Consider the following 12080-nt stretch of genomic DNA (forward strand, 5'->3'; position numbering starts at 1 on the left):
GCAGACCTGGAATTGATTGCCCTCATATGGACCTTTTGTTTTGACTGATTTATTGTCATTATTAATTATTCGCTCCTGTACTTGTCAGAGCTGAAAAAAATCATTAATCTTGCCTCACCGTTAAGCTGTTTGTGTCCACACATCTTGTGAGCAGTGACATATCGGGAAATTACAGCAAACTAAAAAGGGCCAAACTCAAACAAAACCCAAGGGTTTAAATATTTATTTTTGCTGGTGGAAAGAGGAGAATCACATTACTACTTCATGCAGTTCAAAGAGGGATACATGAGCAAACCTATAAAGTTTGTGCATCAGACAACTAAGCTCACTTGGGGACATAGGGGGTGGGATTCTCAGGGGAGCGCAGGGGGATCTGGCCCCGGGGAGTGTCCCAATGGTGGCCTGGCCCGCGACCAGAGCCCACCGATCTGTGGGCGGGCCTGTGCCATGGGGGCACTCTATTCCTCCGTGCCGGCCGCTGTAACGGTCCGCCATGGCCGGGCGGAGATGAACCCACCCTGCGCTTGCGCTGGGATGACGCCAGTGCACACTTGCACTCCCGCACACGCGACAACTCACGCCGGCCGGCGGAGGCCCTTCGGCGCCGGTTGGCGTGGCGCGAAGCCCCTTCCGCGCCGGACGGCCTGGCGCAAACCACTCCGCCGCCGGCCTAGCCCCTGAGGTGCGGAGGATTCTGCACCTTCGGGGCGGCCCGACGCCGGAGTGGTTCACGCCCTCCTTCGCACTGGAGTTGCCCGCCCCGCCGGTTTTCGAAGAATCCCGCCCAGGATCATTAAAATTTTAAATACAACTGATAGTAGGATTTCTGATAATGACCTGAATTAATATGGCAAAATTAAATCTGTTACTCTAACTAGTAAGAAAAGAATCACTTCCCGCAGGCTGATGATAAAAACAGTACAGAAAATTCAAGTATTCAGCTCAGAAGTGGAAATAGCTGCGGAGCTTCATCGCAAACAAATCTTAGAACAATGTACCTATTATTGTTCATTTCAAATACTCTGAATTTGAAATGAAACAGAACTTTAAAAGGGGCTGGGATGTTCTACATTATATTGTTGTAACTCCAGGATAGGGGTGGGGGGGGGGGGGTTGGGGGAGGCGGGGGGTGGGGGGGGGGCAATCCAGTGTGCCTGATTCCCACCCCATTATTTTTGCAGACAGTGGAAATGTACACCTGTCAATGAGCTGGTGTACTAATTTGAGATGGGAAAGATTTTGTGGCAGCTTGTAACAAGCCCTTGCTACACTACATTTTCCAAAGCCAAAACCTTAAATCGCTATAAATCAACCGATCTACAAGATGCATTGTTAGTTCCTGACTCTCAGGGTGGTGTGTGGGCTGTTAATCCTGTTCAAGCCTGACACTTTGCACATATTCCACCAACTTCCAATATCTCAAGATTATTGTGCTGTACAAGTTGTCATCTCAAGAATGTAGTGATCTGTACATCTGTACATACATCTGCACATACACCAGGGACTGCAGCACAGATGTGACAGCCACAGCATCACGAGAGGGAGCATCAGAGACGGGTATAAAGGGTCGAGCCCAAGGCAGGATCCGCCTCTTTTTGAAGCACAGAGCTAGTGAGCAGCAGCACACAGGGATAGCTCAGCATAGGCAGTTTACCTTAGTTTCACTGGTGATACCTCTTGACTGTTTTACATCTAGTTGAGCTCTGGAAGCAGAACAAACCATTTGAATAAAGTGTTTGTGTTAACTGTTAGTCTACAGTCATTATTCAGAATTAGAGAATAACATAAAGAACACAGTCACAACTTGGAAATGGTTTCTTAAAGTGTCAGTGATGAAGGCAAGGCTCTGACGTATCCAAATATGCAGGTTAGGTGGATTGGCCATGCTAAATTGCCCCTTAGTGACAAAAATATGCAAGTTATGGGGATAGGGCGGGGTGGATGGGGATGGACATGGGTAGAGTACCCTTTTGAAAGGTTGGTGCAGACTCAAGGGGTCAAATGGCCTCCTGCTCTATTGTAGGGTTACGATGCCTCTGGTGAGGATGTGCACACTTGGATGGTGGTGAGTGTGCAAATCCCATTCAACATCCCTCAAGTAATTGTCCCTCTGATTATCCCAGAGCACTACTCCTTGTCCATCAGTTTTCTAAGGGTAAGAGTGAGACCAATAAGAATGCTCAACCTACCAATGAGGACTTAAAAAATATAGTGAAAAGGTATTCCAAATTGCAAACATGTGACCTCACCATAGGATTTGCACAAAGCTAGTTTAAATATATTTAACTTGAAATGACATAACATGGAAGTATATTGTAATAATTGATTTGTCTTGTTGATAACATTGCGTGTAAACCTTCAAGGAATGTTCAATAATTGTACTCTTGTTTTTTCATCCTTTTCTTTGACACGACTTTGATGCATGCGCACAATTCCTGTTTGCTGTTTCAAAAGACACCACGTGATATGTGTCCATATTAAAATTCATTTCCATTCCATGGATACAACAGTGGTAGAAGTTATACTTCAGCTGTACAAAGCCCTGGTTAGACCACATCTGGAGTATTGTGAGCAGTTCTAGGCACCATGCGTTGGGAAGAACATAATGGAGAGAGTGCAGCATAGATTTACCAGAATGATACCTGAACTTTAAAGGTTAAATTATCAAATGGGAATCCACAAGCTAGGAATGTACTCCTGAGAATTTCAGAGAGTTAAGGGGTAATTTGATCAAGGTCCTTAAGATTTTCAAGGGAACACATCAGGCAAATAGAAACTATTTCTATTGGTTCGGGAGTCTAGAACTGAGGGGATAGTCTAAAAATCAGAGCCAGACCTTTTCAGCAGTGAAATTAGAAAACCCTTCTACACACACAGGCTGGTAGAAGTTTGGAACACTTTGCTGCAAATGACAATTGATACTAGGCCGATCGTTATTTTGAAGTCTGAAATTGATAGATTTATGTTAATTCCAATTACCTCGCAGATCAGCTTTGATCTCATTGCATAGTTTATTATTATTTATTATTGATATACATACCTTTTTGATGCTACTTTATCATCTAGACTCACAGAATTATCGGCAAATATTATCATGGTACAAAATATTCTTCAAGTCATTTGAGCTGTGCATACAAAGTCAATAGAACCCTTTTAATTGCTGACATGCACACAGCTTTTTCAATTTATTACCATTTTCTGCTACCTTCTGCTATCAAGTTCATCTCCAATCAAATAAGAATTTCTCATTAATTCCATAAGTATTAGCCTCATTTAAATGCTTCACATTTAGATCATAATCAAGTGATCGTCTCCTAACTTAGTTGCCAATCTCAAGAGTTCAATAGATTTTATGAGGCATGGTTGATTGCTTTTGCATGCTATTTCTTAAGGCCTTTGTACTCTTTAAACATGCACTGAGCTCTTTATGCATGCATTGGTAATAGACTTTTTATTGCTTTTGAGTATTTTTCAGACAATGGCATCAAGTGGCCTACAATTTCCAGGTTCATGTCTCTCTTCTACCTGAGCATTTGGATTCGGTTCACTCTTTCCCATTTTCTTTATTGATTTTCTCGAGTCGCACCTATCTCCTTTGTCATTCCTTCGAGAAGTTGAGAGTGCTGCTAGTCTGCTTGGCTTTTCGATATTGAATTGAATATTCTGCAGTGACTCTAATGTTTCACTGCAGTGGAACCAGATAATCGGACTTCTGTAACTATGGCCATTGGGGTTGTTTGTGAAAGATGGGAGGTGGCACAGTACAAACCACAGCACATCCACTTTCTGTGTGTGGAATTTAGAAAATAACATTCAAAGCTGCTGCTACCCAGTCTTCTGGGAATTTTAATTACATGCAAAAACAGATGACAGATGGCATCAAACTTATATTATCAAATCTAAGATTATTGATTTGGATTTACTCACATTAACATTAAATCCAACTGTTATGCATATCCATTTTGCAGCATAGATCTTGCAACAGTTCTTAAGAATAAAACAAAGTAATTTGAGTCGCTATAGTAAATGCTATAGTCGCTATAGCAAACTATCATTAATAACATTTCAGAACATGGAAGAGTGGTGACATTGATCTTGGGCTCTAAACCAAAATGAGTGCTCATCAATTGACAGTCCAGGTTAGACCGTTCCCATTCACTTTCTAGCGAGCTAGCCACGGTGTCCCGTCAGACCTTCCAATCTTGCATCGCGCCAGCATGAAATTAAATCGGTCAAAAACCCGATTGGTAGAGTGGCGTACACAAGACTGTCCTCAGTTCAGAGACTTTGATGTGAGTGCACCAAAGCCTTTCTGCCATAGTGCTGAACTGCTCCTGATGCTCTGCTCACCACTCTGCTGGGTCAGACCGGTTCTTGCCCTCAATTACCATGCTGAGCTGATCTTCATGTACAGCACCGTGCTGCTGGACCCGTGGACCCTTCTGTGTCACAGTCTCGGATCAGTATAGTGCCTAGGATTGGGGAGGACAGGCGTCTCCTTCCTCCTGGTGCCTCACACCAGTGTCTATCTGCACAGCACTGGACTGCGGGATTCATGCAGCCACAGCAACAAAGGTCTGAAGTTCGACTGGTGGGTGAAGTGTGAGGTGAGGCGGGGAAGAGAGGGCGGGGCTGCTCTGATTAAGTCAAGGGGGCAATGTGGAAGGAGGGCTGTGCAAGGAGGGGGTGTAGGGCAAGGATTCACAATGGCAGGCAGAGGGGCAAGGAGGCGAATGAAGAAAAGCAACAGTGGAAGGCAGAGGGAAGGCCAAGAGGCGGGAAGCTGGACCCGATAAGTCTGCATTATAAACTCACAAACAAAGCGGTCAAAGGATACCACATCATTTACTGAAGGGGATACACAAAGACTCCAGATGTGGTGGGTAGACGTCCATGTGGGGCATGGGCGTCTTGCAAGTGATGGATATCATGATATACATCAGCATATCATGGTGCAATCACACACACACTGACACACTGATGGACATACAGTAGGACCAACCAGCATACACAACATCACAGCCAATCACCAGTGAGAGCACAGGCACTATAAAGACAGGGGACACCAGAGTTCCCGCTCATTCTAGCAGCAGCCAGCTCAGAGCACAGAGCTCACAGCCTGCCACTCAGACATTCACCATGTGCTGAGTGCCTCACCTAGATGGTGATAGGACAGGGTCCACAGATAAGCTGGTAATGCACGTACCCAAAGTTACAATATGTTATTACAGTTGAGTTGTTAATAAAATAGAGTTACACCATCTCCAGCCGTGTTGACCTGTTTGTAAACCAGAACACCCAACACGACATGGTTCCAGGAGTGGACGCATACTAGCCCCTGTGAGACCTACCTGCAACTTATCAGCATTCCGCCATCCTACAGCATGGTGAACAGCAACCCGCCACCGCCGCTACGCATCGCTGGCAATCTCGGGGTGAATTGGAAGCTTTTTAAACAGCGCTTCCAGCTCTTCCTAGAGGCCACAGACAGGGAGAATGCATCGGACACCAGGAAGATTGCCCTTCTTCTCTCCACGGCAGGGCAACACGCCATCCACATCTTTAACTCCCTGACATTCGTGGACGGCGAGGATGAAACCAAATACAAGACGGTGCTCCTAAAATTTGATGAACACTTAAGCGTTGAAGTCAACGAAAGCTTCGAAAGGTACCTGTTCCAGCAGCGCCTGCAGAGTAAGGACGAGCCTTTCCAGTCTTATTTAACGCACCTCCGCATCCTCGCGCAGTCCTGCGGCTATGGGCCCATCTCTGACTCCATGATACGCGGCCAGATAGTTTTCGGGGTCATGTCGGACACCCTGCACCAGCAGCTCCTTAAAATCAAGCAACTCACCCTGGCGACGGCCATCGAGACCTGCGTCCTGCATGAGAATGCCACCAGCAGGTACTCACACATCCAGGCGGCTGAAATGGCGTGGCAGGTGCCCCACGAGGCGGAGCGGGTCCAGACGATCGAGTAGCTCCCAGTCCCCCGCCCGGAGGAGGGCGGCCATTTTGCGCGCTTTCCGAGGCCTCCCGCACTTGTACGCGCCAAAAGAGGGGACGTTGACGTGGAGGAACACGTGTGCAGGCGCGCACTACGCAAGACCACACCGCGCATGCGCAGTGGCGCAACAAACGCACTGACGTCATGATGTGCGGCAACTGTGGCTCCGCCCATTTAAAGCGGCAATGTCCGGGAAAGCGCGACAATGCCTACGCTGTGGCAGGTTTGGCCACTATGCTGCCTGCTGTCGAGCACCTCAGCCTGCCAACTCGCAACAGTTTAACCAGCCTCGCAGGAATGTTCGGGCAATTCTACCCACGTTCACCGAGTCCGATCCTGACATCATACAGACCAGAGCCTTTCCGCATTGTTGTCATTAACAAGAACAAGCTGTCCCCGAGTCGAACACACCAGCCGCTGTCGGTGCACAGCTTTGATCCGGACGACGAGTGGGTGTGCCACCCTGACGGTCAACCCAATTTTGTCGCCCACCCCAAAGATTTGATTTATAAACCTTGCACTATTGGACTCACTGACTTGTTCTGCCGTACTGTTTAAGAGTTTTTCATTGTTTGTTAATAGCATTTGTTTCGTCCTTGGTGTAACATAGTTGTCCTCTGCACCTGGCACCTTCCCGTGTATATAGTATAGCCACATGTACATATTGATGTAAATAATGCACACACATGATCAGACACACTCACTACACTTTATTTATTCTCATGTAGGCACATATTCTTTGCGAAAAGGGGGGATGTCATGATATACATCAGCATATCATGGTGCAATCACACACACACACTGACACACTGATGGACATACAGTAGGACCAACCAGCATACACAACATCGAAGCCAATCACCAGTGAGAGCACAGGCACTATAAAGACAGGGGACACCAGAGTTCCCGCGCATTCTAGCAGCAGCCAGCTCAGAGCACAGAGCTCACAGCCTGCAACACAGACATTCACCATGTGCTGAGTGCCTCACCTAGATGGTGATAGGACAGGGTCCACAGATAAGCTAGTAATGCACGTACCCAAAGTTACAGTATGTTATTACAGTTGAGTTGTTAATACAATAGAGTTACACCATCTCCAGCCGTGTTGACCTGTTTGTAGACCAGAACACCCAACACGACAATGGACTCATGTGGGAGTGTTGTTGAATCGAGGAACAGATTTTTTTCTTGAGGCTGCTAGCCTTTTCCCTCTGGGTTGCTGACATCCTGCACAGTCTGGTGAAGACAGGCGAGCTGGAAAGAGTGATATGAATGTGCTGTACTGGTGTTTAAATACGTCGCTGATTCCTTCGAACCTGCCAGCTGATGGCAAGCGGACAAATCGGCTGCTGGCCCACCATAGGGCTGGTTTAGCACAGTGGGCTAAACACCTGGCTTGTAATGCAGAACAATGCCAGCAGCGCGAGTTCAATTCCCGTACCGGCCTTTCCGAACAGGCGCCGGAAATTGGCGACTAGGGGCTTTTCACATTATCTTCATTGAAGCCTACTTGTGACAATAAGCGATTATTATTATTATTAGGTGATTCAAAGGGAAACTTGTCTGTGCATAATTAATGAAGTTCCAAGTGCAGAATCTGGCATGGGATCCCGCCATTCTGACCAACCAGAAAGGTGCCTCATGTTTTTTATACTTCGCCTCAAAAACGGAGAATTCAGCCCAATGTGACTCTTCTCCAGAACCGATTTTGGACTTGAAGCATTAATTCGGTTTCTCTCCACAGATGTTGCCAGACCTGCTGGGTTTTTCCGGCACTTCCTGTTTTTGCTGAAAAAAAGATACATTTTTGCCGACAAAAAATATCTTTTTTCAGCAATACGAGTTCTGTATTACCAAACAATTACTTTCTGTTTTATTTCCATTTCACTCCATGATGTATTTGCATTATGTCTCCACCATGGTAATATTGTTTGGTTGCACCTTCCATGTCAAATGTTTCACCCTTTTGGTTCTGAACTCTTCCCAGGACTTGACCATCTGGCAAAGCTTATCGAATGTCATTTTTTTGTTAATGGGCAGGTTACAAGACAAAGGGTGTCATCTAAATGGTAATCCTTTAGCAACACTAACCTTCATCCACTTACCCTAGCACAACCATTTTAGTCTTCATTTATTCGTATGACTATGGTTAATGTTCTTTTGTTCTCTACCCCTCCAAAGCTGAAAATATGCCCCATGCTGTTTCTCCTCCTTGCACACTCACTTTCAAACAAGAACAAATTGCTGGAGGCCTGCTCCTTTGGTTCAATGTGGTGAAGTGCAATCTCATCTGCCCTAATTCTATATTGGAAACCCAAACCCAACTCCTGGGAACTGAGCCATTGAACATGACCGAGGGAAGCCACTTGCATCTGCTTAGGTACATTCCACAACCTGCCAGTGGAATGCAGATGTAGTACCATGTTGGCAAAAAGGAGGCATGGAAAGATCCCAGGAAATGTGCTCTGTTGCTTTGTTCTGCTGCTAATGGAACAAGTGAGCCTCAGGAAATGATAGTTTCCTAATAAGGTTGGGGGGGGGGGGGGGCTTTTTTTTTTAACCAGCCTCCTTTAAACTCACATCATCTCTCACCTCTTAACCCATCCTATCAAACTCCTCACCATGATAATCATAGATTATCATAGAATTTACAGTGTAGAAGGAGGCCATTCGGCCCATCGAGTCTGCACCGGCTCTTGGAAAGAGCACCCTACCCAAGGTCAACACCTCCACCCTATCCCCATAACCCAGTAACCCCACCCAACACTAAGGGCAATTTTGGACACTAAGGGCAATTTATCATGGCCAATCCACCTAACGTGCACATCTTTGGACTGTGGGAGGAAACCGGAGCACCCGGAGGAAACCCACGCACACACGGGGAGGATGTGCAGACTCTGCACAGACAGTGACCTAAGCCGGAATCGAACCTGGGATCCTGGAGCTGTGAAGCAATTGTGCTATCCACAATGCTACCGTGCTGCCCTTAAACTATGTAGATTTCAATGTACATCATTAATGGCAGAAAATCATGATTTTCTCCATGTGCTACTTGATCTCCAATCTATTTTTCTCAGCTAGACTAGCACCCCATCCACCAATGTAAATTTTATCACTTCCTGCAGTACCGACCAAGTGTGGCAGCAATACCTACTATCTACAAGATGCAAAGCAGCAATCCCCCAACTCTCCGTTGACAGCACCTTCCACACTCAGGATCTCTACCACCTGCACATTTCCCTCCACGTTACACACCGTCCTGACTTGGAGCTATGTCGCCGTTCCTTCACTTGTCATTGGATTGAAGTTTTGGAATTGCCATCCTAACAGCACTGCGGGTGTACCTACACCTTGTGGAGTCCACCGGTTCAAGAACACAGCTCACCACCACCCTCACAAGGAGAACTAAGGATGGGCAACAAATGCTGGCCTTGCCAGTGATGCCCACATTCCATGAAATAATTAAAAGAGCTGTCTACGCAGCCTAAATGCATGCCTGTTACCCCCTGCCTGAAGTCTTTTAGTCTGGTTTCTGCCTGTCCACACAGAAACCTTCTTGATCAAGTCCAAAAACATCATGTATGATGTAGCTGTGGGCTTGATTTTAATCCTCGAGGTTGGGAATGGGAGTCAGGAAAATGCCCATCTTGTCCTGCCCTCCTTGGTAGAAAGTGCCTGCAAAGGCAGTATTTTCATTGTATGGTGTGGGATGAGGCACAGGCGCAGCTAGCTTGGGAAAGGATTTAGAGGCAGCCACAGGGACTGTTGGGTACGGAGGTGGGCTGTTTAAAAGGGGCACCGACCGCGCCTAACTGGACGTTGTTTAATACTGGTTTCCACAATCGTGGACCAGGCGTAATGGCACCTTGGGGGGTCTCAGAGGCCATTAGAGCCCCCTGTGATGGTCGGGGCAGGGCAGGTTTATACCCTGGCACTCCCAGGAACCTTGGCACTGCCAGTGTGCCTGGTTGTCACTGTAGGGTACCAGGCTGGCAGTGTAAAGGTATCTGGGTGCCAGGTTGGCAGTGCCAAACGTCAGGGCTTTGGGGGTCAAGCCCATGAAAGGGGAGTATGAAGGGGCCGCAGATAGTTTGTGGGGGTAAATGGAAGGGGGGTCCTGAATGCTGGGGACCCTGAAAGGGGTGGGGAGGGTGTGCAGATTGAGGCAGCCTTTCAAAATAGTGCCCCGATATATGGCGCCGGTCCTGCTGGCACGTTCAGCTCCCCAGTGCCAGGAAAGAGTGGCCACAATGGGGAGAAACTTTCTGAGGCCCAAAAGATGGCTAAGTGCCATTGAATGGAAGTCTCCATCTTGGCATTGCAGCCATCATGAAACACCCCGCCAACCCTGCCCGAGATTACACTTTGAAATGTTCCGATGAAGTGCATCCTATATATTTATGGAAGGATGTACTTGCATTCACTAGATTGAGTCCCAGTGGACGGGAGCTATCCTGTGATTAGAGGTTGAGTTAATTGAGCTTAGATTCTTTGGAATTTAGAAAAGTGAGAACTGACCACATCGAAACATGCAAGGTTATAAAGGAAATTGATAAATTGGACTCTGAGAGGTTGTTTCCCCTGTCTAAGAAATCCAGAACGCGGGCACAATCTCAGGCTAGGTCTTCGATCCTTTAGAGCTAAGGTGAGGAGAAAGTTCTTCACGCAATGGGTTGTACATCTTTGGCATTCTCTACGCCAGAGTGTGGTGGATACTCCATCGTTGGATATATTCAAAGCTGATATAGACTGATTATTGCAATTGAGAAATATGTGGAACAGGCCAGAAACTGGACTTGAGGCAGAAGATCAACTCTGATTATATTGAATAGTGAAGCAGGCTTGAGGGGCTGTGTAGTCTACTCCTGTCCTTTGCAATGTCTGTGGAGAGAGAACAGGTTGATGACTTTTCCACCCTTGGTCAGATGTTGCTTGTTATTAGTGTTAGCTTTTTAAACAATTTTCACCACGCTTGATATTTCCGATAAATATTTTTGAAATATTAATGAAATGGAATTGCATCACGTTCAAATTGATGGAATTAGTTTTCATTCCGATATCTATTTAATGAGTAAATTCAAATAATAAATAGTCTCAATCCATTCCGCATAATAACCAGCTAATCAGAATTCAGATCAGCTTCAGCTGCACTGGAACTGCCCCCCAAGGAAGCGTACCATGAGGAGCAGAACCACTAGAACCTGTGCCAAATAGAAGCATGCCAAAAAGAACGGTGTCATGAGGAACCATGTCATGAGCAAGCACACTTAACCACCCCACAAGAAAATGTGCTGCAAGGGAATTCACCAATAAGAAGCAAGTCATGAACAATGCCGCAAAGGACTGTCCAAGGAGGGACCATGCCAAGAGAAATGGCGCATAAGAGACCATGCCACATGGGACCACATGCCATTGAGTAGATCTGTTTTAACTTTTCTCCAGGATCAACTTCTTCTCATTCTTTACATTATTAATTTTTTAACATAGATTCCAAACAGACTAAATGTTGAAAGTCTATGGGATATGATATATATCCCAATGGAGACACTGATTGTAAATTGGCTGTGACATCATTGTGCATAACTTATCAGGCTAGTGATAAGAGTGGATAGCAAATGTCTCATGGTTTTCATAATGCGTCCTCCACCTCCTTAACATCTCTTGTTGAAATCATTTTCTGAGGATATGTAATGGGAATAGGGTGTATTCCATGAAGGAGTGTTGCCATGTGATGGATGGATACCAACATACGTATACATTGTAGAGATATTATTAAAATAATAATTTTGTTAAGGGAATAGAGAGAATTTGCATTTATATACAACTTTTCACATTCTCAGGACATCCCAATGTGCTTTTACTCCCAATGGATTACCTTTTGTGAGGGATAATTTGATTTGGTTTGCAAGCTTCCCCAGAGCTAAACACTGCCATGTCACACTGTGCAATACACACCAGGGAGCTCCTAAATCCGGCCCTTGGTCTGTGCTAAATTAGATGGTTTCCAACAACCCTGGGACTAAAATGGCTTGGCAACCCTTTTCTAAAACACAGGAAGATCCACATGTAGTTC

General features: G+C 45.9%; 1 protein-coding gene across 2 annotated transcripts in view; it reads left to right on the top strand.

Moving 5' to 3' along the window:
• Positions 1–12080, top strand: part of cpxm2 (carboxypeptidase X (M14 family), member 2) — a 308110-nt gene that overhangs the window by 248381 nt on the left and 47649 nt on the right. The gene's annotated exons all lie outside the window — the stretch shown is intronic.

This window comes from Scyliorhinus torazame, chromosome 16, assembly GCF_047496885.1.
Source record: "Scyliorhinus torazame isolate Kashiwa2021f chromosome 16, sScyTor2.1, whole genome shotgun sequence".
Lineage (NCBI taxonomy): Eukaryota > Metazoa > Chordata > Chondrichthyes > Carcharhiniformes > Scyliorhinidae > Scyliorhinus > Scyliorhinus torazame.